This window comes from Heptranchias perlo, chromosome 3 (genome assembly GCF_035084215.1).
Source record: "Heptranchias perlo isolate sHepPer1 chromosome 3, sHepPer1.hap1, whole genome shotgun sequence".
Lineage (NCBI taxonomy): Eukaryota > Metazoa > Chordata > Chondrichthyes > Hexanchiformes > Hexanchidae > Heptranchias > Heptranchias perlo.
Genome location: NC_090327.1, coordinates 121,851,116 through 121,875,025, shown reverse-complemented (window position 1 = coordinate 121,875,025; position 23,910 = coordinate 121,851,116). Strand labels below are relative to the sequence as shown.

At 49.9% G+C, this 23,910-nt stretch overlaps 1 protein-coding gene across 5 annotated transcripts in view; it reads left to right on the top strand.

Moving 5' to 3' along the window:
• stard3nl (STARD3 N-terminal like) overlaps window positions 1-23,910 on the top strand; it is a 79,681-nt gene that overhangs the window by 17,059 nt on the left and 38,712 nt on the right. The gene's annotated exons all lie outside the window — the stretch shown is intronic.

Here is a 23,910-nt window from a genome sequence, read left to right as displayed (position 1 = left end):
ATCATTTGCCAACTTCTTAATCATGCCCTCTACATTTAAGTCCAAATCATTGATATATACCACAAAAAGCAAGGGACCGAGTACTGATCCCTGCGGAACCCCATTGGAAACAGCCTTCCAGTCACAAAGACATCCATCGACCATTACCCTTTGCTTCCTGTCACCGAGCCAATTTTGGATCCAATTTTCCACTTTCTCTTGGATCCGATGGGCTTTTACTTTTTTGACCAGTCTGCCATGTGCCTTGTCAAAAGCCTTGCCAAAATCCATGCAGGCTACATCAAATGCACTAACCTCATCGACCCTCCTTGTTACCTTCTCCAAAAATTCAATGGAGTTAGTCAGACACAACCTTCCCTTGACAAATCGATGTCGACTGTCCTTGATTAATCCATGCCTTTCGAAATGACAGTTTATCCTGTTCCTCGGAATTGATTCCAATAATTTGCCCACGACCGAGTTTAGACTGACTGGCCTGTAATTACTCGTCTATCCTTTTCTCCCTTTTTAAACAATGGTACAACGTCAGCAGTCCTCCAACCCCCCGGCACTATGCCTGCAGCCAGGGAGAATCAGAAAATGATGGTCAGAGGCTCTGCAATTTCCTCTGTTACTTCTTTTAACAGCCTGGGCCACATTAAATTCGGGCCCGGTGATTTATCTACTTTCAAAGATGCGAAAGCCCACTCTCACTATGTTTAAAACATCCAATATTTCACAATACTCTCAGCCTGGGGTACATGATGTTGTGAATACTCACAGCCTGGTGTACGATAGGTTGTGAATACTCTCAGCCTGGTGTGCGATACGCTGTTAATACTCTGAGCCTGGTGTGGGATACGCTGTGAATACTCTCAGCCATGTGTGCGACACGCTGTGAATATTCTCAGCCAGGTGTGCGACACGCTGTGAATATTCTCAGCCAGGTGTGCGACACGCTGTGAATATTCTCAGCCAGGTATGCGACACGCTGTGAATATTCTCAGCCAGGTGTGCGACACGCTGTGAATATTCTAAGCCAGGTGTGCGACACGCTGTGAATATTCTCAGCCAGGTGTGCGACACGCTGTGAATATTCTAAGCCAGGTGTGCGACACGCTGTGAATATTCTCAGCCAGGTGTGCGACACGCTGTGAATATTCTCAGCCAGGTGTGCGACACGCTGTGAATATTCTCAGCCAGGTGTGCGACACGCTGTGAATACTCTCAGCCTGGTGTGCGACACGCTGTGAATACACTCAGCCTGGTGTGCGACACGCTGTGAATACTCTCTGCCTGGTGTGCGACACGCTGTGAACACTCTGAACCTGGTGTGCGACACGCTGTGAACACTCTCAGCCTGGTGTGCGACACGCTGTGAACACTCTCAGCCTGGTGTGCGACACGCTGTGAACACTCTCAGCCTGGTGTGCGACACGCTGTGAATACTCTGAACCTGGTGTGCGACACGCTGTGAATACTCTGAACCTGGTGTGCGATACGCTGTGAATACTCTGAACCTGGTGTGCGATACGCTGTGAATGCTCTGAACCTGGTGTGCGATACGCTGTGAATGCTCTGAGCCTGGTGTGCGATACGCTGTGAATGCTCTGAGCCTGGTGTGCGATACGCTGTGAATACTCTGAGCCTGGTGTGCGATACGCTGTGAATACTCTGAGCCTGGTGTGCGATACGCTGTGAATACTTTCTGCCTGGTGTGCGATACGCTGTGAATGCTCTGAACCTGGTGTTCGATACGCTGTGAATGCTCTGAACCTGGTGTTCGATACGCTGTGAATACTCTGAACCTGGTGTGCGATACGCTGTGAATGCTCTGAACCTGGTGTGCGATACGCTGTGAATACTCTGAGCCTGGTGTGCGATACGCTGTGAATACTCTGAACCTGGTGTGCGATACGCTGTGAATGCTCTGAACCTGGTGTGCGATACGCTGTGAATACTCTCTGCCTGGTGTTCGATACGCTATGAATACTCTGAACCTGGTGTGCGATACGCTGTGAATACTCTGAACCTGGTGTGCGATACGCTGTGAATACTCTGAACCTGGTGTGCGATACGCTGTGAATACTCTGCACCTGGTGTGCGATACGCTGTGAATACTCTGAACCTGGTGTGCGATACACTGTGAATACTCTGAACCTGGTGTGCGATACGCTGTGAATAGGCAGAGCCTGGTGTGCGATACGCTGTGAATACTCTGAACCTGGTGTGCGATACGCTGTGAATACTCTGAACCTGGTGTGCGATACGCTGTGAATACTCTGAACCTGGTGTGCGATACGCTGTGAATACTCTGAACCTGGTGTGCGATACGCTGCGAATAGGCAGAGCCTGTTGTGCGATACGCTGTGAATACTCTGAACCTGGTGTGCGATACGCTGTGAATACTCTGAACCTGGTGTGCGATACGCTGTGAATACTCTCTGCCTGGTGTGCGATACGCTGTGAATACTCTCTGCCTGGTGTGCGATACGCTGTGAATACTCTGAACCTGATGTGCGATACGCTGTGAATACTCTCTGCCTGGTGTTCGATACGCTGTGAATACTCTCTGCCTGGTGTGCGATGCGCTGTGAATACTCTGAACCTGGTGTGTGATGCGCTGTGAATGCTCTGAACCTGGTGTGCGATACGCTGTGAATACTCTGCACCTGGTGTGCGATACGCTGTGAATACTCTGAACCTGGTGTGCGATACGCTGTGAATACTCTCTGCCTGGTGTTCGATACGCTGTGAATACTCTGAACCTGGTGTGCGATACGCTGTGAATACTCTCTGCCTGGTGTTCGATACGCTGTGAATACTCTGAACCTGGTGTGCGATACGCTGTGAATACTCTGAACCTGGTGTGCGATACGCTGTAAATACTCTGAACCTGGTGTGCGATACGCTGTGAATGCTCTGAACCTGGTGTGCGATACGCTGTGAATGCTCTGAACCTGGTGTGCGATACGCTGTGAATGCTTTGAACCTGGTGTGCGATACGCTGTGAATACTCTGAACCTGGTGTGCGATACGCTGTGAATACTCTGAACCTGGTGTGCGATACGCTGTGAATACTCTGAACCTGGTGTGCGATACGCTGTGAATGCTTTGAACCTGGTGTGCGATACGCTGTGAATACTCTGAACCTGGTGTGCGATACGCTGTGAATACTCTGAACCTGGTGTGCGATACGCTGTGAATACTCTGAACCTGGTGTGTGATACGCTGTGAATACTCTGAACCTGGTGTGCGATACGCTGTGAATACTTTCTGCCTGGCGTGCGATACGCTGTGAATACTCTCTGCCTGGTGTGCGATACGCTGTGAATACTCTGAACCTGGTGTGCGATACGCTGTGAATGCTCTGAACCTGGTGTGCGATACGCTGTGAATGCTCTGAACCTGGTGTGCGATACGCTGTGAATGCTCTGAACCTGGTGTGCGATGCGCTGTGAATACTCTGAACCTGGTGTGTGATAAGTTATGAATAGGCAGAGCCTGGTGTGCGACACGCTGTGAACACTCTCAGCCTGGTGTGCGACACGCTGTGAACACTCTCAGCCTGGTGTGCGACACGCTGTGAACACTCTCAGCCTGGTGTGCGACACGCTGTGAACACTCTCAGCCTGGTGTGCGACACGCTGTGAACACTCTCAGCCTGGTGTGCGACACGCTGTGAATACTCTGAACCTGGTGTGCGACACGCTGTGAATACTCTGAACCTGGTGTGCGATACGCTGTGAATACTCTGAACCTGGTGTGCGATACGCTGTGAATGCTCTGAACCTGGTGTGCGATACGCTGTGAATGCTCTGAGCCTGGTGTGCGATACGCTGTGAATGCTCTGAGCCTGGTGTGCGATACGCTGTGAATACTCTGAGCCTGGTGTGCGATACGCTGTGAATACTCTGAGCCTGGTGTGCGATACGCTGTGAATACTTTCTGCCTGGTGTGCGATACGCTGTGAATGCTCTGAACCTGGTGTTCGATACGCTGTGAATGCTCTGAACCTGGTGTTCGATACGCTGTGAATACTCTGAACCTGGTGTGCGATACGCTGTGAATGCTCTGAACCTGGTGTGCGATACGCTGTGAATACTCTGAGCCTGGTGTGCGATACGCTGTGAATACTCTGAACCTGGTGTGCGATACGCTGTGAATGCTCTGAACCTGGTGTGCGATACGCTGTGAATACTCTCTGCCTGGTGTTCGATACGCTATGAATACTCTGAACCTGGTGTGCGATACGCTGTGAATACTCTGAACCTGGTGTGCGATACGCTGTGAATACTCTGAACCTGGTGTGCGATACGCTGTGAATACTCTGCACCTGGTGTGCGATACGCTGTGAATACTCTGAACCTGGTGTGCGATACACTGTGAATACTCTGAACCTGGTGTGCGATACGCTGTGAATAGGCAGAGCCTGGTGTGCGATACGCTGTGAATACTCTGAACCTGGTGTGCGATACGCTGTGAATACTCTGAACCTGGTGTGCGATACGCTGTGAATACTCTGAACCTGGTGTGCGATACGCTGTGAATACTCTGAACCTGGTGTGCGATACGCTGTGAATACTCTGAACCTGGTGTGCGATACGCTGCGAATAGGCAGAGCCTGTTGTGCGATACGCTGTGAATACTCTGAACCTGGTGTGCGATACGCTGTGAATACTCTGAACCTGGTGTGCGATACGCTGTGAATACTCTCTGCCTGGTGTGCGATACGCTGTGAATACTCTCTGCCTGGTGTGCGATACGCTGTGAATACTCTCTGCCTGGTGTGCGATGCGCTGTGAATACTCTGAACCTGGTGTGTGATGCGCTGTGAATGCTCTGAACCTGGTGTGCGATACGCTGTGAATACTCTGCACCTGGTGTGCGATACGCTGTGAATACTCTGAACCTGGTGTGCGATACGCTGTGAATACTCTCTGCCTGGTGTTCGATACGCTGTGAATACTCTGAACCTGGTGTGCGATACGCTGTGAATACTCTCTGCCTGGTGTTCGATACGCTGTGAATACTCTGAACCTGGTGTGCGATACGCTGTGAATACTCTGAACCTGGTGTGCGATACGCTGTAAATACTCTGAACCTGGTGTGCGATACGCTGTGAATGCTCTGAACCTGGTGTGCAATACGCTGTGAATGCTCTGAACCTGGTGTGCGATACGCTGTGAATGCTTTGAACCTGGTGTGCGATACGCTGTGAATACTCTGAACCTGGTGTGCGATACGCTGTGAATACTCTGAACCTGGTGTGCGATACGCTGTGAATACTCTGAACCTGGTGTGTGATACGCTGTGAATACTCTGAACCTGGTGTGCGATACGCTGTGAATACTTTCTGCCTGGCGTGCGATACGCTGTGAATACTCTCTGCCTGGTGTGCGATACGCTGTGAATACTCTGAACCTGGTGTGCGATACGCTGTGAATGCTCTGAACCTGGTGTGCGATACGCTGTGAATGCTCTGAACCTGGTGTGCGATACGCTGTGAATGCTCTGAACCTGGTGTGCGATGCGCTGTGAATACTCTGAACCTGGTGTGTGATAAGTTATGAATAGGCAGAGCCTGGTGTGCGACACGCTGTGAATACTCTCAGCCAGGTGTGCGACACGCTGTGAATACTCTCAGCCAGGTGTGCGGTACGTTGTGAATCCTCACAGGCCGTTGTACGGTACGTTGTGAATATTCACAGACCTGTTGTGCGATACGCTGTGAATACACTGAACCTGGTGTGCGATACGCTGTGAATACACTGAACCTGGTATGCGATACGCTGTGAATACTCTGAACCTGGTGTGCGATACGCTGTGAATACACTGAACCTGGTGTGCGATAAGCTGTGAATACTCTGAACCTGGTGTGCGATAAGCTGTGAATGCTCTGAACCTGGTATGCGATACGCTGTGAATGCTCTGAACCTGGTGTGCGATACGCTGTGAATACTCTGAACCTGGTGTGCGATACGCTGTGAATGCTCTGAACCTGGTGTGCGATGTGCTGTGAATGCTCTGAACCTGGTGTGCGATACGCTGTGAATACACTGAGTCTGGTGTGCGATACGCTGTGAATACACTGAACCTGGTATGCGATACGCTGTGAATACTCTGAACCTGGTGTGCGATACGCTGTGAATACACTGAACCTGGTGTGCGATAAGCTGTGAATGCTCTGAACCTGGTGTGCGATAAGCTGTGAATGCTCTGAACCTGGTGTGCGATACGCTGTGAATACTCTCTGCCTGGTGTTCGATACGCTGTGAATACTCTCTGCCTGGTGTGCGATACGCTGTGAATACTCTCTGCCTGGTGTGCGATACGCTGTGAATACTCTGAACCTGGTGTGCGATACGCTGTGAATACTCTCTGCCTGGTGTTCGATATGCTGTGAATACTCTCTGCCTGGTGTGCGATACGCTGTGAATACTCTGAACCTGGTGTGCGATACGCTGTGAATACTCTGAACCTGGTGTGCGATACGCTGTGAATACTCTGAGCCTGGTGTGCGATACGCTGTGAATACTCTGAGCCTGGTGTGCGATACGCTGTGAATACTTTCTGCCTGGTGTGCGATACGCTGTGAATACTCTGAACCTGGTGTGCGATACGCTGTGAATACTCTGAACCTGGTGTGCGATACGCTGTGAATGCTCTGAACCTGGTGTGCGATACGCTGTGAATACTCTCTGCCTGGTGTTCGATACGCTATGAATACTCTGAACCTGGTGTGCGATACGCTGTGAATACTCTGAACCTGGTGTGCGATACGCTGTGAATACTCTGAACCTGGTGTGCGATACGCTGTGAATACTCTGAACCTGGTGTGCGATACGCTGTGAATACTCTGAACCTGGTGTGCGATACGCTGTGAATACTCTGAACCTGGTGTGCGATACGCTGTGAATACTCTGAACCTGGTGTGCGATACGCTGTGAATACTTTCTGCCTGGTGTGCGATACGCTGTGAATACTCTGAACCTGGTGTGCGATACGCTGTGAATACTCTGAACCTGGTGTGCGATACGCTGTGAATGCTCTGAACCTGGTGTGCGATACGCTGTGAATGCTCTGAACCTGGTGTGCGATACGCTGTGAATGCTCTGAACCTGGTGTGCGATGCGCTGTGAATACTCTGAACCTGGTGTGCGATAAGTTATGAACAGGCAGAGCCTGGTGTGCGACACGCTGTGAATACTCTCAGCCAGGTGTGCGACACGCTGTGAATACTCTCAGCCAGGTGTGCGGTACGTTGTGAATCCTCACAGGCCGTTGTACGGTACGTTGTGAATATTCACAGACCTGTTGTGCGATACGCTGTGAATACCCTGAGTCTGGTGTGCGATACGCTGTGAATACACTGAACCTGGTGTGCGATACGCTGTGAATACACTGAAACTGGTATGCGATACGCTGTGAATACTCTGAACCTGGTGTGCGATACGCTGTGAATACACTGAACCTGGTGTGCGATAAGCTGTGAATACTCTGAACCTGGTGTGCGATAAGCTGTGAATGCTCTGAACCTGGTATGCGATACGCTGTGAATGCTCTGAACCTGGTGTGCGATACGCTGTGAATACTCTGAACCTGGTGTGCGATACGCTGTGAATGCTCTGAACCGGGTGTGCGATACGCTGTGAATGCTCTGAACCTGGTGTGCGATACGCTGTGAATACACTGAACCTGGTGTGCGATACGCTGTGAATACTCTGAACCTGGTGTGCGATACGCTGTGAATACACTGAACCTGGTGTGCGATAAGCTGTGAATACTCTGAACCTGGTGTGCGATAAGCTGTGAATGCTCTGAACCTGGTGTGCGATACGCTGTGAATGCTCAGAACCTGGTGTGCGATACGCTATGAATACTCTGAACCTGGTGTGCGATACGCTGTGAATGCTCTGAACCTGGTGTGCGATACGCTGTGGATACTCTCTGACTGGTGTGCGATACGCTGTGAATACTCTCTGCCTGGTGTGCGATACGCTGTGAATACTCTCTGCCTGGTGTGCGATACGCTGTGAATACTCTCTGCCTGGTGTGCGATACGCTTTGAATACTCTCTGCCTGGTGTGCGATACGCTGTGAATACTCTCTGCCTGGTGTGCGATACGCTGTGAATACTCTGAACCTGGTGTGCGATACGCTGTGAATACTCTGAACCTGGTGTGCGATACGCTGTGAATACTCTGAACCTGGTGTTCGATACACTGTGAATACTCTGAACCTGGTGTTCGATACGCTGTGAATACTCTGAGCCTGGTGTGCGATACGCTGTGAATACTCTGAGCCTGGTGTGCGATACGCTGTGAATACACTGAACCTGGTGTGCGATAAGCTGTGAATACTCTGAACCTGGTGTGCGATAAGCTGTGAATGCTCTGAACCTGGTATGCGATACGCTGTGAATGCTCTGAACCTGGTGTGCGATACGCTGTGAATACTCTGAACCTGGTGTGCGATACGCTGTGAATGCTCTGAACCTGGTGTGCGATACGCTGTGGATACTCTCTGCCTGGTGTGCGATACGCTGTGAATACTCTCTGCCTGGTGTGCGATACGCTGTGAATACTCTCTGCCTGGTGTGCGATACGCTGTGAATACTCTGAACCTGGTGTGCGATACGCTGTGAATACTCTCTGCCTGGTGTGCGATACGCTGTGAATACTCTGAACCTGGTGTGCGATACGCTGTGAATACTCTGAACCTGGTGTTCGATACGCTGTGAATACTCTGAGCCTGGTGTGCGATACGCTGTGAATACTCTGAGCCTGGTGTGCGATACGCTGTGAATACTCTGAGCCTGGTGTGCGATACGCTGTGAATACTTTCTGCCTGGTGTGCGATACGCTGCGAATACTCTGAACCTGGTGTGCGATACGCTGTGAATACTCTGAACCTGGTGTGCGATACGCTGTGAATGCTCTGAACCTGGTGTGCGATAGGCTGTGAATACTCTCTGCCTGGTGTTCAATACGCTATGAATACTCTGAACCTGGTGTGCGATACGCTGTGAATACTCTGAACCTGGTGTGCGATACGCTGTGAATACTCTGAACCTGGTGTGCGATACGCTGTGAATACTCTGAACCTGGTGTGCGATACGCTGTGAATACTCTGAACCTGGTGTGCGATACGCTGTGAATACTCTCTGCCTGATGTGCGATACGCTGTGAATACTCTCTGCCTGGTGTGCGATACGCTGTGAATACTCTCTGCCTGATGTGCGATACGCTGTGAATACTCTCTGCCTGGTGTTCGATACGCTATGAATACTCTGAACCTGGTGTGCGATACGCTGTGAATACTCTGAACCTGGTGTGCGATACGCTGTGAATACTTTCTGCCTGATGTGCGATACGCTGTGAATACTCTCTGCCTGGTGTTCGATACGCTATGAGTACTCTCTGCCTGGTGTGCGATACGCTGTGAATACTCTGAACCTGGTGTGCGATACGCTGTGAATACTCTGAACCTGGTGTGCGATACGCTGTGAATACACTGAACCTGGTGTGCGATACGCTGTGAATACTCTGAGCCTGGTGTGCGATACGCTGTGAATGCTCTGATCGTGGTGTGCGATACGCTGTGAATGCTCTGAACCTGGTGTGCGATACGCTGTGAATGCTCTGAACCTGGTGTGCGATACGCTGTGAATGCTCTGAACCTGGTGTGCGATACGCTGTGAATGCTCTGAACCTGGTGTGCGATGCGCTGTGAATACTCTGAACCTGGTGTGCGATAAGTTATGAATAGGCAGAGCCTGGTGTGCGACACGCTGTGAATACTCTCAGCCAGGTGTGCGACACGCTGTGAATACTCTCAGCCAGGTGTGCGACACGCTGTGAATACTCTCTGCCTGGTGTGCGATACGCTGTGAATACTCTCTGCCTGGTGTGCGATACGCTGTGAATACTCTGAACCTGGTGTGCGATACGCTGTGAATACTCTGAACCTGGTGTGCGATACGCTGTGAATACACTGAACCTGGTGTGCGATAAGCTGTGAATACTCTGAACCTGGTGTGCGATAAGCTGTGAATGCTCTGAACCTGGTATGCGATACGCTGTGAATGCTCAGAACCTGGTGTGCGATACGCTATGAATACTCTGAACCTGGTGTGCGATACGCTGTGAATGCTCTGAACCTGGTGTGCGATACGCTGTGGATACTCTCTGCCTGGTGTGCGATACGCTGTGAATACTCTCTGCCTGGTGTGCGATACGCTGTGAATACTCTCTGCCTGGTGTGCGATACGCTTTGAATACTCTCTGCCTGGTGTGCGATACGCTGTGAATACTCTCTGCCTGGTGTGCGATACGCTGTGAATACTCTGAACCTGGTGTGCGATACGCTGTGAATACTCTGAACCTGGTGTGCGATACGCTGTGAATACTCTGAACCTGGTGTTCGATACGCTGTGAATACTCTGAACCTGGTGTTCGATACGCTGTGAATACTCTGAACCTGGTGTTCGATACGCTGTGAATACTCTGAGCCTGGTGTGCGATACGCTGTGAATACTCTGAGCCTGGTGTGCGATACGCTGTGAATACTCTGAGCCTGGTGTGCGATACGCTGTGAATACACTGAACCTGGTGTGCGATAAGCTGTGAATACTCTGAACCTGGTGTGCGATAAGCTGTGAATGCTCTGAACCTGGTATGCGATACGCTGTGAATGCTCTGAACCTGGTGTGCGATACGCTGTGAATACTCTGAACCTGGTGTGCGATACGCTGTGAATGCTCTGAACCTGGTGTGCGATACGCTGTGGATACTCTCTGCCTGGTGTGCGATACGCTGTGAATACTCTCTGCCTGGTGTGCGATACGCTGTGAATACTCTCTGCCTGGTGTGCGATACGCTGTGAATACTCTGAACCTGGTGTGCGATACGCTGTGAATACTCTCTGCCTGGTGTGCGATACGCTGTGAATACTCTGAACCTGGTGTGCGATACGCTGTGAATACTCTGAACCTGGTGTTCGATACGCTGTGAATACTCTGAGCCTGGTGTGCGATACGCTGTGAATACTCTGAGCCTGGTGTGCGATACGCTGTGAATACTCTGAGCCTGGTGTGCGATACGCTGTGAATACTTTCTGCCTGGTGTGCGATACGCTGCGAATACTCTGAACCTGGTGTGCGATACGCTGTGAATACTCTGAACCTGGTGTGCGATACGCTGTGAATGCTCTGAACCTGGTGTGCGATAGGCTGTGAATACTCTCTGCCTGGTGTTCAATACGCTATGAATACTCTGAACCTGGTGTGCGATACGCTGTGAATACTCTGAACCTGGTGTGCGATACGCTGTGAATACTCTGAACCTGGTGTGCGATACGCTGTGAATACTCTGAACCTGGTGTGCGATACGCTGTGAATACTCTGAACCTGGTGTGCGATACGCTGTGAATACTCTCTGCCTGATGTGCGATACGCTGTGAATACTCTCTGCCTGGTGTGCGATACGCTGTGAATACTCTCTGCCTGATGTGCGATACGCTGTGAATACTCTCTGCCTGGTGTTCGATACGCTATGAATACTCTGAACCTGGTGTGCGATACGCTGTGAATACTCTGAACCTGGTGTGCGATACGCTGTGAATACTTTCTGCCTGATGTGCGATACGCTGTGAATACTCTCTGCCTGGTGTTCGATACGCTATGAGTACTCTCTGCCTGGTGTGCGATACGCTGTGAATACTCTGAACCTGGTGTGCGATACGCTGTGAATACTCTGAACCTGGTGTGCGATACGCTGTGAATACACTGAACCTGGTGTGCGATACGCTGTGAATACTCTGAGCCTGGTGTGCGATACGCTGTGAATGCTCTGATCGTGGTGTGCGATACGCTGTGAATGCTCTGAACCTGGTGTTCAATACGCTGTGAATACTCTGAGCCTGGTGTGCGATACGCTGTGAATACTCTGAGCCTGGTGTGCGATACGCTGTGAATACTCTGAGCCTGGTGTGCGATACGCTGTGAATACACTGAACCTGGTATGCGATACGCTGTGAATACTCTGAACCTGGTGTGCGATACGCTGTGAATACACTGAACCTGGTGTGCGATAAGCTGTGAATACTCTGAACCTGGTGTGCGATAAGCTGTGAATGCTCTGAACCTGGTATGCGATACGCTGTGAATGCTCTGAACCTGGTGTGCGATACGCTGTGAATACTCTGAACCTGGTGTGGGATACGCTGTGAATGCTCTGAACCTGGTGTGCGATACGCTGTGGATACTCTGAACCTGGTGTGCGATACGCTGTGAATACTCTCTGCCTGGTGTGCGATACGCTGTGAATACTCTCTGCCTGGTGTGCGATACGCTGTGAATACTCTCTGCCTGGTGTGTGATGCGCTGTGAATACTCTGAACCTGGTGTGCGATACGCTGTGAATACTCTGAACCTGGTGTTCGATACGCTGTGAATACTCTGAGCCTGGTGTGCGATACGCTGTGAATACTCTGAGCCTGGTGTGCGATACGCTGTGAATACTTTCTGCCTGGTGTGCGATACGCTGTGAATACTCTGAACCTGGTGTGCGATACGCTGTGAATACTCTGAACCTGGTGTGCGATACGCTGTGAATGCTCTGAACCTGGTGTGCGATAGGCTGTGAATACTCTCTGCCTGGTATTCGATACGCTATGAATACTCTGAACCTGGTGTGCGATACGCTGTGAATACTCTGAACCTGGTGTGCGATACGCTGTGAATACTCTGAACCTGGTGTGCGATACGCTGTGAATACTCTGAACCTGGTGTGCGATACGCTGTGAATACTCTGAACCTGGTGTGCGATACGCTGTGAATACTCTCTGCCTGATGTGCGATACGCTGTGAATACTCTCTGCCTGGTGTGCGATACGCTGTGAATACTCACTGCCTGATGTGCGATACGCTGTGAATACTCTCTGCCTGGTGTTCGATACGCTATGAATACTCTGAACCTGGTGTGCGATACGCTGTGAATACTCTGAACCTGGTGTGCGATACGCTGTGAATACTTTCTGCCTGATGTGCGATACGCTGTGAATACTCTCTGCCTGGTGTTCGATACGCTGTGAATACTCTCTGCCTGGTGTGCGATACGCTGTGAATACTCTGAATCTGGTGTGCGATACGCTGTGAATACTCTGAACCTGGTGTGCGATGCGCTGTGAATACACTGAACCTGGTGTGCGATACGCTGTGAATACTCTGAACCTGGTGTGCGATACGCTGTGAATGCTCTGATCCTGGTGTGCGATACGCTGTGAATGCTCTGAACCTGGTGTTCGATACGCTGTGAATACTCTCTGCCTGGTGTGCGATACGCTGTGAATACTCTGAACCTGGTGTGCGATACGCTGTGAATACTCTGAACCTGGTGTGCGATACGCTGTGAATACACTGAACCTGGTGTGCGATACGCTGTGAATACTCTGAGCCTGGTGTGCGATACGCTGTGAATGCTCTGATCCTGGTGTGCGATACGCTGTGAATGCTCTGAACCTGGTGTGCGATACGCTGTGAATGCTCTGAACCTGGTGTGCGATACGCTGTGAATGCTCTGAACCTGGTGTGCGATGCGCTGTGAATACTCTGAACCTGGTGTGCGATAAGTTATGAATAGGCAGAGCCTGGTGTGCGACACGCTGTGAATACTCTCAGCCAGGTGTGCGACACGCTGTGAATACTCTCAGCCAGGTGTGCGGTACGTTGTGAATCCTCACAGGCCGTTGTACGGTACGTTGTGAATATTCACAGACCTGTTGTGCGATACGCTGTGAATACACTGAGTCTGGTGTGCGATACGCTGTGAATACACTGAACCTGGTGTGCGATACGCTGTGAATACTCTGAACCTGGTGTGCGATACGCTGTGAATACACTGAACCTGGTGTGCGATAAGCTGTGAATACTCTGAACCTGGTGTGCGATAAGCTGTGAATGCTCTGAACCTGGTATGCGATACGCTGTGAATGCTCTGAACCTGGTGTGCGATACGCTGTGAATACTCTGAACCTGGTGTGCGATACGCTGTGAATGCTCTGAACCTGGTGTGCGATACGCTGTGAATACACTGAACCTGGTGTGCGATAAGCTGTGAATACTCTGAACCTGGTGTGCGATAAGCTGTGAATGCTCTGAACCTGGTATGCGATACGCTGTGAATGCTCTGAACCTGGTGTGCAATACGCTATGAATACTCTGAACCTGGTGTGCGATACGCTGTGAATGCTCTGAACCTGGTGTGCGATACGCTGTGGATACTCTCTGCCTGGTGTGCGATACGCTGTGAATACTCTCTGCCTGGTGTGCGATACGCTGTGAATACTCTCTGCCTGGTGTGCGATACGCTGTGAATACTCTCTGCCTGGTGTGCGATACGCTGTGAATACTCTGAACCTGGTGTGCGATACGCTGTGAATACTCTGAACCTGGTGTGCGATACGCTGTGAATACTCTGAACCTGGTGTTCGATACACTGTGGATACTCTGAACCTGGTGTTCAATACGCTGTGAATACTCTGAGCCTGGTGTGCGATACGCTGTGAATACTCTGAGCCTGGTGTGCGATACGCTGTGAATACTCTGAGCCTGGTGTGCGATACGCTGTGAATACTCTGAGCCTGGTGTGCGATACGCTGTGAATACTCTGAACCTGGTATGCGATACGCTGTGAATACTCTGAACCTGGTGTGCGATACGCTGTGAATACTCTGAACCTGGTGTGCGATACGCTGTGGATACTCTCTGCCTGGTGTGCGATACGCTGTGAATACTCTCTGCCTGGTGTGCGATACGCTGTGAATGCTCTCTGCCTGGTGTGCGATACGCTGTGAATACTCACTGCCTGATGTGCGATACGCTGTGAATACTCTCTGCCTGGTGTTCGATACGCTATGAATACTCTGAACCTGGTGTGCGATACGCTGTGAATACTCTGAACCTGGTGTGCGATACGCTGTGAATACTTTCTGCCTGATGTGCGATACGCTGTGAATACTCTCTGCCTGGTGTTCGATACGCTGTGAATACTCTCTGCCTGGTGTGCGATACGCTGTGAATACTCTGAATCTGGTGTGCGATACGCTGTGAATACTCTGAACCTGGTGTGCGATGCGCTGTGAATACACTGAACCTGGTGTGCGATACGCTGTGAATACTCTGAACCTGGTGTGCGATACGCTGTGAATGCTCTGATCCTGGTGTGCGATACGCTGTGAATGCTCTGAACCTGGTGTTCGATACGCTGTGAATACTCTCTGCCTGGTGTGCGATACGCTGTGAATACTCTGAACCTGGTGTGCGATACGCTGTGAATACTCTGAACCTGGTGTGCGATACGCTGTGAATACACTGAACCTGGTGTGCGATACGCTGTGAATACTCTGAGCCTGGTGTGCGATACGCTGTGAATGCTCTGATCCTGGTGTGCGATACGCTGTGAATGCTCTGAACCTGGTGTGCGATACGCTGTGAATGCTCTGAACCTGGTGTGCGATACGCTGTGAATGCTCTGAACCTGGTGTGCGATGCGCTGTGAATACTCTGAACCTGGTGTGCGATAAGTTATGAATAGGCAGAGCCTGGTGTGCGACACGCTGTGAATACTCTCAGCCAGGTGTGCGACACGCTGTGAATACTCTCAGCCAGGTGTGCGGTACGTTGTGAATCCTCACAGGCCGTTGTACGGTACGTTGTGAATATTCACAGACCTGTTGTGCGATACGCTGTGAATACACTGAGTCTGGTGTGCGATACGCTGTGAATACACTGAACCTGGTGTGCGATACGCTGTGAATACTCTGAACCTGGTGTGCGATACGCTGTGAATACACTGAACCTGGTGTGCGATAAGCTGTGAATACTCTGAACCTGGTGTGCGATAAGCTGTGAATGCTCTGAACCTGGTATGCGATACGCTGTGAATGCTCTGAACCTGGTGTGCGATACGCTGTGAATACTCTGAACCTGGTGTGCGATACGCTGTGAATGCTCTGAACCTGGTGTGCGATACGCTGTGAATACACTGAACCTGGTGTGCGATAAGCTGTGAATACTCTGAACCTGGTGTGCGATAAGCTGTGAATGCTCTGAACCTGGTATGCGATACGCTGTGAATGCTCTGAACCTGGTGTGCGATACGCTATGAATACTCTGAACCTGGTGTGCGATACGCTGTGAATGCTCTGAACCTGGTGTGCGATACGCTGTGGATACTCTCTGCCTGGTGTGCGATACGCTGTGAATACTCTCTGCCTGGTGTGCGATACGCTGTGAATACTCTCTGCCTGGTGTGCGATACGCTGTGAATACTCTCTGCCTGGTGTGCGATACGCTGTGAATACTCTGAACCTGGTGTGCGATACGCTGTGAATACTCTGAACCTGGTGTGCGATACGCTGTGAATACTCTGAACCTGGTGTTCGATACACTGTGGATACTCTGAACCTGGTGTTCAATACGCTGTGAATACTCTGAGCCTGGTGTGCGATACGCTGTGAATACTCTGAGCCTGGTGTGCGATACGCTGTGAATACTCTGAGCCTGGTGTGCGATACGCTGTGAATACTCTGAGCCTGGTGTGCGATACGCTGTGAATACTCTGAGCCTGGTGTGCGATACGCTGTGAATACTCTGAACCTGGTATGCGATACGCTGTGAATACTCTGAACCTGGTGTGCGATACGCTGTGAATACTCTGAACCTGGTGTGCGATACGCTGTGGATACTCTCTGCCTGGTGTGCGATACGCTGTGAATACTCTCTGCCTGGTGTGCGATACGCTGTGAATACTCTCTGCCTGGTGTGCGATACGCTGTGAATACTCTGAACCTGGTGTGCGATACGCTGTGAATACTCTGAACCTGGTGTTCGATACGCTGTGAATACTCTGAGCCTGGTGTGCGATACGCTGTGAATACTCTGAGCCTGGTGTGCGATACGCTGTGAATACTTTCTGCCTGGTGTGCGATACGCTGTGAATACTCTGAACCTGGTGTGCGATACGCTGTGAATACTCTGAACCTGGTGTGCGATACGCTGTGAATGCTCTGAACCTGGTGTGCGATAGGCTGTGAATACTCTCTGCCTGGTATTCGATACGCTATGAATACTCTGAACCTGGTGTGCGATACGCTGTGAATACTCTGAACCTGGTGTGCGATACGCTGTGAATACTCCGAACCTGGTGTGCGATACGCTGTGAATACTCTGAACCTGGTGTGCGATACGCTGTGAATACTCTGAACCTGGTGTGCGATACGCTGTGAATACTCTGAACCTGGTGTGCGATACGCTGTGAATACTCTCTGCCTGATGTGCGATACCCTGTGAATACTCTCTGCCTGGTGTGCGATACGCTGTGAATACTCACTGCCTGATGTGCGATACGCTGTGAATACTCTCTGCCTGGTGTTCGATACGCTATGAATACTCTGAACCTGGTGTGCGAAACGCTGTGAATACTCTGAACCTGGTGTGCGATATGCTGTGAATACTTTCTGCCTGATGTGCGATACGCTGTGAATACTCTCTGCCTGGTGTTCGATACGCTGTGAATACTCTCTGCCTGGTGTGCGATACGCTGTGAATACTCTGAATCTGGTGTGCGATACGCTGTGAATACTCTGAACCTGGTGTGCGATGCGCTGTGAATACACTGAACCTGGTGTGCGATACGCTGTGAATACTCTGAACCTGGTGTGCGATACGCTGTGAATGCTCTGATCCTGGTGTGCGATACGCTGTGAATGCTCTGAACCTGGTGTGCGATACGCTGTGAATGCTCTGAACCTGGTGTGCGATACGCTGTGAATGCTCTGAACCTGGTGTGCGATACGCTGTGAATGCTCTGAACCTGGTGTGCGATACGCTGTGAATGCTCTGAACCTGGTGTGCGATACGCTGTGGATACTCTGAACCTGGTGTGCGATACACTGTGAATGCTCTGAACCTGGTGTGCGATACGCTGTGAATGCTTTGAACCTGGTGTGCGATACGCTGTGAATTCTCTGAACCTGGTGTGCAATACGCTGTGAATGCTTTGAACCTGGTGTGCGATACGCTGTGAATGCTCTGAACCTGGTGTGCGATACGCTGTGAATGCTCTGAACCTGGTGTGCGATATGCTGTGAATGCTCTAAACCTGGTGTGCGATACGCTGTGAATACTCTGAACCTGGTGTGCGATGCGCTGTGAATACTCTGAAGCTGGTGTGCGATAAGTTATGAATAGGCAGAGCCTGGTGTGTGATACGTTGTGAATCCTCAGAAACTGGTGTCCAATACATTGTGAATCGCCACAGGCCTGTGTACGATACATTGTGAATACTCTATACAGTGTACGATATGTTATGAATACTCTGAACCCGGTGTACGATACGTTGTGAATACTCAGGCCTGTGTACGATACGTTGTGAATATTCACAACCTGGTGTGCGATACATCGTGAATACTCACAGGCCGGTGTATGATACATTGTGACTACACAGAGCATGGTGTATGATACTCTGTGAATATTCTGAATCCGGTGTACAATACGCTGTAAATTCGCACAGCCCAGTGAACAACACCTTGTGAATGCACAAAGCCTGTTGTACAGTACAGTGTGACTACTCAGATCCTGGTGTATGATACGTTGTGAATACTCTGAACCCGGTGTACGATACGTTTTGAATACTCTCAGCCAGGTGTGCGACACGCTGTGAATACTCTCAGCCAGGTGTGCAACACGTTGTGAATACTCTCAGCCAGGTGTGCGACACGCTGTGAATACTCTCAGCCAGGTGTGCGACACGCTGTGAATACTCTCAGCCAGGTGTGCGACACGCTGTGAATACTCTCAGCCAGGTGTGCGACACGCTGTGAATACTCTCAGCCAGGTGTGCGACACGCTGTGAATGCTCTCACCCAGGTGTGCGACACGCTGTGAATGCTCTCAGCCAGGTGTGCGACACGCTGTGAATGCTCTCAGCCAGGTGTGCGACACGCTGTGAATGCTCTCAGCCAGGTGTGCGACACGCTGTGAATGCTCTCAGCCAGGTGCGCGACACGCTGTGAATACTCTCAGCCAGGTGCGCGACACGCTGTGAATATTCTCAGCCAGGTGTGCGACACGCTGTGAATACTCTCAGCCAGGTGTGCGACACGCTGTGAATACTCTCAGCCAGGTGTGCGACACGCTGTGAATACTCTCAGCCAGGTGTGCGACACGCTGTGAATACTCTCAGCCAGGTGTGCGACACGCTGTGAATACTCTCAGCCAGGTGTGCGACACGCTGTGAATACTCTCAGCCAGGTGTGCGACACGCTGTGAATACTCTCAGCCAGGTGTGCGACACGCTGTGAATACTCTCAGCCAGGTGTGCGACACGCTGTGAATACTCTCAGCCAGGTGTGCGACACGCTGTGAATACTCTCAGCCAGGTGTGCGACACGCTGTGAATATTCTCAGCCAGGTGTGCGACACGCTGTGAATATTCTCAGCCAGGTGTGCGACACGCTGTGAATATTCTCAGCCAGGTGTGCGACACGCTGTGAATATTCTCAGCCAGGTGTGCGACACGCTGTGAATATTCTCAGCCAGGTGTGCGACACGCTGTGAATATTCTCAGCCAGGTGTGCGACACGCTGTGAATATTCTCAGCCAGGTGTGCGACACGCTGTGAATATTCTCAGCCAGGTGTGCGACACGCTGTGAATACTCTCAGCCTGGTGTGCGACACGCTGTGAACACTCTCAGCCTGGTGTGCGATACGCTGTGAATACTCTCAGCCTGGTGTGCGACACGCTGTGAATACTCTCAGCCTGGTGTGCGACACGCTGTGAATACTCTCAGCCTGGTGTGCGACACGCTGTGAATACTCTCAGCCTGGTGTGCGACACGCTGTGAACACTCTCAGCCTGGTGTGCGACACGCTGTGAATACTCTCAGCCAGGTGTGCGGTACGTTGTGAATCCTCACAGGCCGGTGTACGGTACGTTGTGAATATTCACAGACCTGTTGTGCGATACGCTGTGAATACTCTGAACCTGGTGTGCGATACGCTGTGAATACTCTGAACCTGGTGTGCGATACGCTGTGAATACTCTGAACCTGGTGTGCGATACGCTGTGAATACTCTCTGCCTGGTGTGCGATACGCTGTGAATACTCTCTGCCTGGTGTGCGATACGCTGTGAATACTCTCTGCCTGGTGTGCGATACGCTGTGAATACTCTCTGCCTGGTGTGCGATACGCTGTGAATACTCTCTGCCTGGTGTGCGATACGCTGTGAATACTCTCTGCCTGGTGTGCGATACGCTGTGAATACTCTCTGCCTGGTGTGCGATACGCTGTGAATACTCTCTGCCTGGTGTGCGATACGCTGTGAATACTCTCTGCCTGGTGTGCGATACGCTGTGAATACTCTCTGCCTGGTGTGCGATACGCTGTGAATACTCTCTGCCTGGTGTGCGATACGCTGTGAATACTCTGAACCTGGTGTGCGATACGCTGTGAATACTCTCTGCCTGGTGTGCGATACGCTGTGAATACTCTGAACCTGGTGTGCGATACGCTGTGAATACTCTGAGCCTGGTGTGCGATACGCTGTGAATACTCTGAGCCTGGTGTGCGATACGCTGTGAATACTCTGAGCCTGGTGTGCGATACGCTGTGAATACTCTGAACCTGGTGTGCGATACGCTGTGAATACTCTGAGCCTGGTGTGCGATACGCTGTGAATACTCTGAACCTGGTGTGCGATACGCTGTGAATACTCTGAACCTGGTGTGCGATACGCTGTGAATACTCTGAACCTGGTGTGCGATACGCTGTGAATACTCTGAACCTGGTGTGCTGTTGGGGAGGGTTTAAACTGAAGTGGCAGGGGGTTGGGAACCTGAGCAGGGAGAGAGAGGAAAGCGTAACAGGAAGGGACAGAAGGTATGGAGTAATAGGTAAAGTGTTAAAAAAGGAAAAAGCAGGAACTAAGCATCACAAAACAGATTTGAAAGTTCTTTATCTGAATGCACGTAGCATTCGTAATAAAATGGACGAGTTAACGGCACAAATAACTACGTATGGGTATGATCTTGTGGCCATTACAGAAACATGGCTGCAGGGTGACAACGACTGGGAATTAAATATGCCAGGGTATTTAACAATCAGGAAGGACAGGCAGGAAGGAAGGGGAGGTGGGGTGGCTATGTTAATAAAGGAAGGAATCACTGTAATACAGAGAAATGATATTGGGACAAAGCATCAAGATAATGAAACAGTTTGGGTGGAGATAAGGAATAATAAGGGAAAAAAAACATTAGTGGGCGTAGTATATAGGCCTCCTAATAGTTGCAACTCTGCTGGAAGAAGTATTAATCAGGAGATAGTCGGGGCATGTAATAAGGAAACAGCTATAATTATGGGGGATTTTAATTATCATATTAACTGGACAAATCAAATTGGGCAGAGCAGCCTTGAGGACGAGTTCATTGAGTGCATCAGGGATGGATTTCTTGAGCAGTATGTAACTGATCCTACAAGGGGGCAGGCAACCTTGGACCTGGTCCTGTGTAATGAGTCAGGATTAATTAATAATGTCCTAGTTAAGGATCCCCTTGGAACGAGCGACCACAACATCGTTGAATTCCATATCCAATTAGAGGGTGAGAAGGTTGATTCTCAAACAAGCGTACTGAGCTTGAATAAAGGAGACTATGATGGTCTGAGAGCGGAATTGATTAAAGTGGACTGGGAAAATAGATTAAAGGGTAAGACGGTACATGAGCAGTGGTGTTCATTTAGGGAGTTATTTTACAACTTTCAAAATAAATATATTCCAATGAGGAAAAAAGGGTGTAAAAGAAATGACAGCCATCCGTGGCTAAGTAAAGAAATCAAGGATAGTATCCGACTAAAAACAAGGACATATAAGGTAGCCAAACTTAGTGGGAGGATAGAAGATTGGGAATTCTTCAAAAGACAGCAAAAAGTAACTAAGGATTGATTAAGAAAGGGAAGTTAGATTATGAAAAGAAATTAGCAAAAAATATAAAAACAGATAGCAAGAGTTTCTATAGTTATATAAAAAGAAAAAGGGTGGCTAAGGCAAACATAGGTCCCTTGGAGGATGAGACCGGGAAATTAATGGTGGGAAACATGGAGATGGCAAAAATGCTGAACAAATATTTTGTTTCAGTCTTTACAGTAGAGGACACTAAGAATATCCCAACACTGGACAAACAGGGGACTCTCGGGGGGGAGGAGCTAAATACGATTAAAATCACTCAGGAGATGGTACTCAGTAAAATAATGGGACTCAAGGCGGATAAATCCCCTGGACCTGATGGCTTCCATCCTAGGGTCTTGAGGGAAGTGGCAGTAGGGATTGTGGATGCTTTGGTGATAGTTTTCCAAAATTCCCTGGACTCAGGAGAGGTCCCGGCAGATTGGAAAACTGCTAATGTAACACCGTTATTTAAAAAGGGTAGTAGGCAGAAGGCTGGAAATTATAGGCCAGTTAGCTTAACATCTGTGGTGGGTAAAATTTTGGAGTCTATTATTAAGGAGACAGTAACGGAACATTTAGATAAGCATAATTTAATAGGACAAAGTCAGCATGGCTTTATGAAGGGGAAATCATGTCTGACAAATTTGCTTGAGTTCTTCGAGGATATAACGTATAGTGTGGATAAAGGGGAACCAGTGGACGTAGTGTATTTAGACTTCTAGAAGGCATTCGACAAGGTGCCACATAAAAGATTATTACTTAAGATAAAAAATCACGGGATTGGGGGTAATATTCTGGCATGGGTGGAGGATTGGTTATCGAACAGGAAGCAGAGAGTTGGGATAAATGGTTCATTTTCGGACTGGCAACCAGTAACCAGTGGTGTTCCACAGGGGTCGGTGCTGGGTCCCCAACTCTTTACAATCTATATTAACGATTTGGAGGAGGGGACCGAGTGCAACATATCAAAATTTGCAGATGATACAAAGATGGGAGGGAAAGTAGAGAGTGAGGAGGACATAAAAAACCTGCAAGGGGATATAGACAGGCTGGGTGAGTGGGCGGAGATTTGGCAGATGCAATATAATATTGGAAAATGTGAGGTTATGCACTTTGGCAGGAAAAATCAGAGAGCAAGTTATTTTCTTAATGGCGAGAGACTGGAAAGTACTGCAGTACAAAGGGATCTGGGGGTCCTAGTGCAAGAAAATCAAAAAGTTAGTATGCAGGTGCAGCAGGTGATCAAGAAAGCCAACGGAATGTTGGCTTTTATTGCTAGGGGGATAGAATATAAAAACAAGGAGGTATTGCTGCAGTTATATAAGGTATTGGTGAGACCGCACCTGGAATACTGCATACAGTTTTGGTCTCCATACTTAAGAAAAGACATACTTGCTCTCGAGGCAGTACAAAGAAGGTTCACTCGGTTAATCCCGGGGATGAGGGGGCGGACATATGAGGAGAGGTTGAGTAGATTGGGACTCTACTCATTGGAGTTCAGAAGAATGAGAGGCGATCTTATTGAAACATATAAGATTGTGAAGGGTCTTGATCGGGTGGATGCAGTAAGGATGTTCCCAAAGATGGGTGAAACTAGAACTAGGGGGCATAATCTTAGAATAAGGGGCTGCTCTTTCAAAACTGAGATGAGGAGAAACTTCTTCACTCAGAGGGTGGTAGGTCTGTGGAATTTGCTGCCCCAGGAAGCTGTGGAAGCTACATCATTAGATAAATTTAAAACAGAAATAGACAGTTTCCTAGAAGTAAAGGGAATTAGGGGTTATGGGGAGCGGGCAGGAAATTGGACATGAAGCTGAGTTCGGATCGGTCAATGCCCTGTGGGTGGCGGAGAGGGCCCAGGGGCTATGTGGCCGGGTCCTGCTCCGACTTCTTGTGTTCTTTAGATTTGTGGTTGGGATCAGAT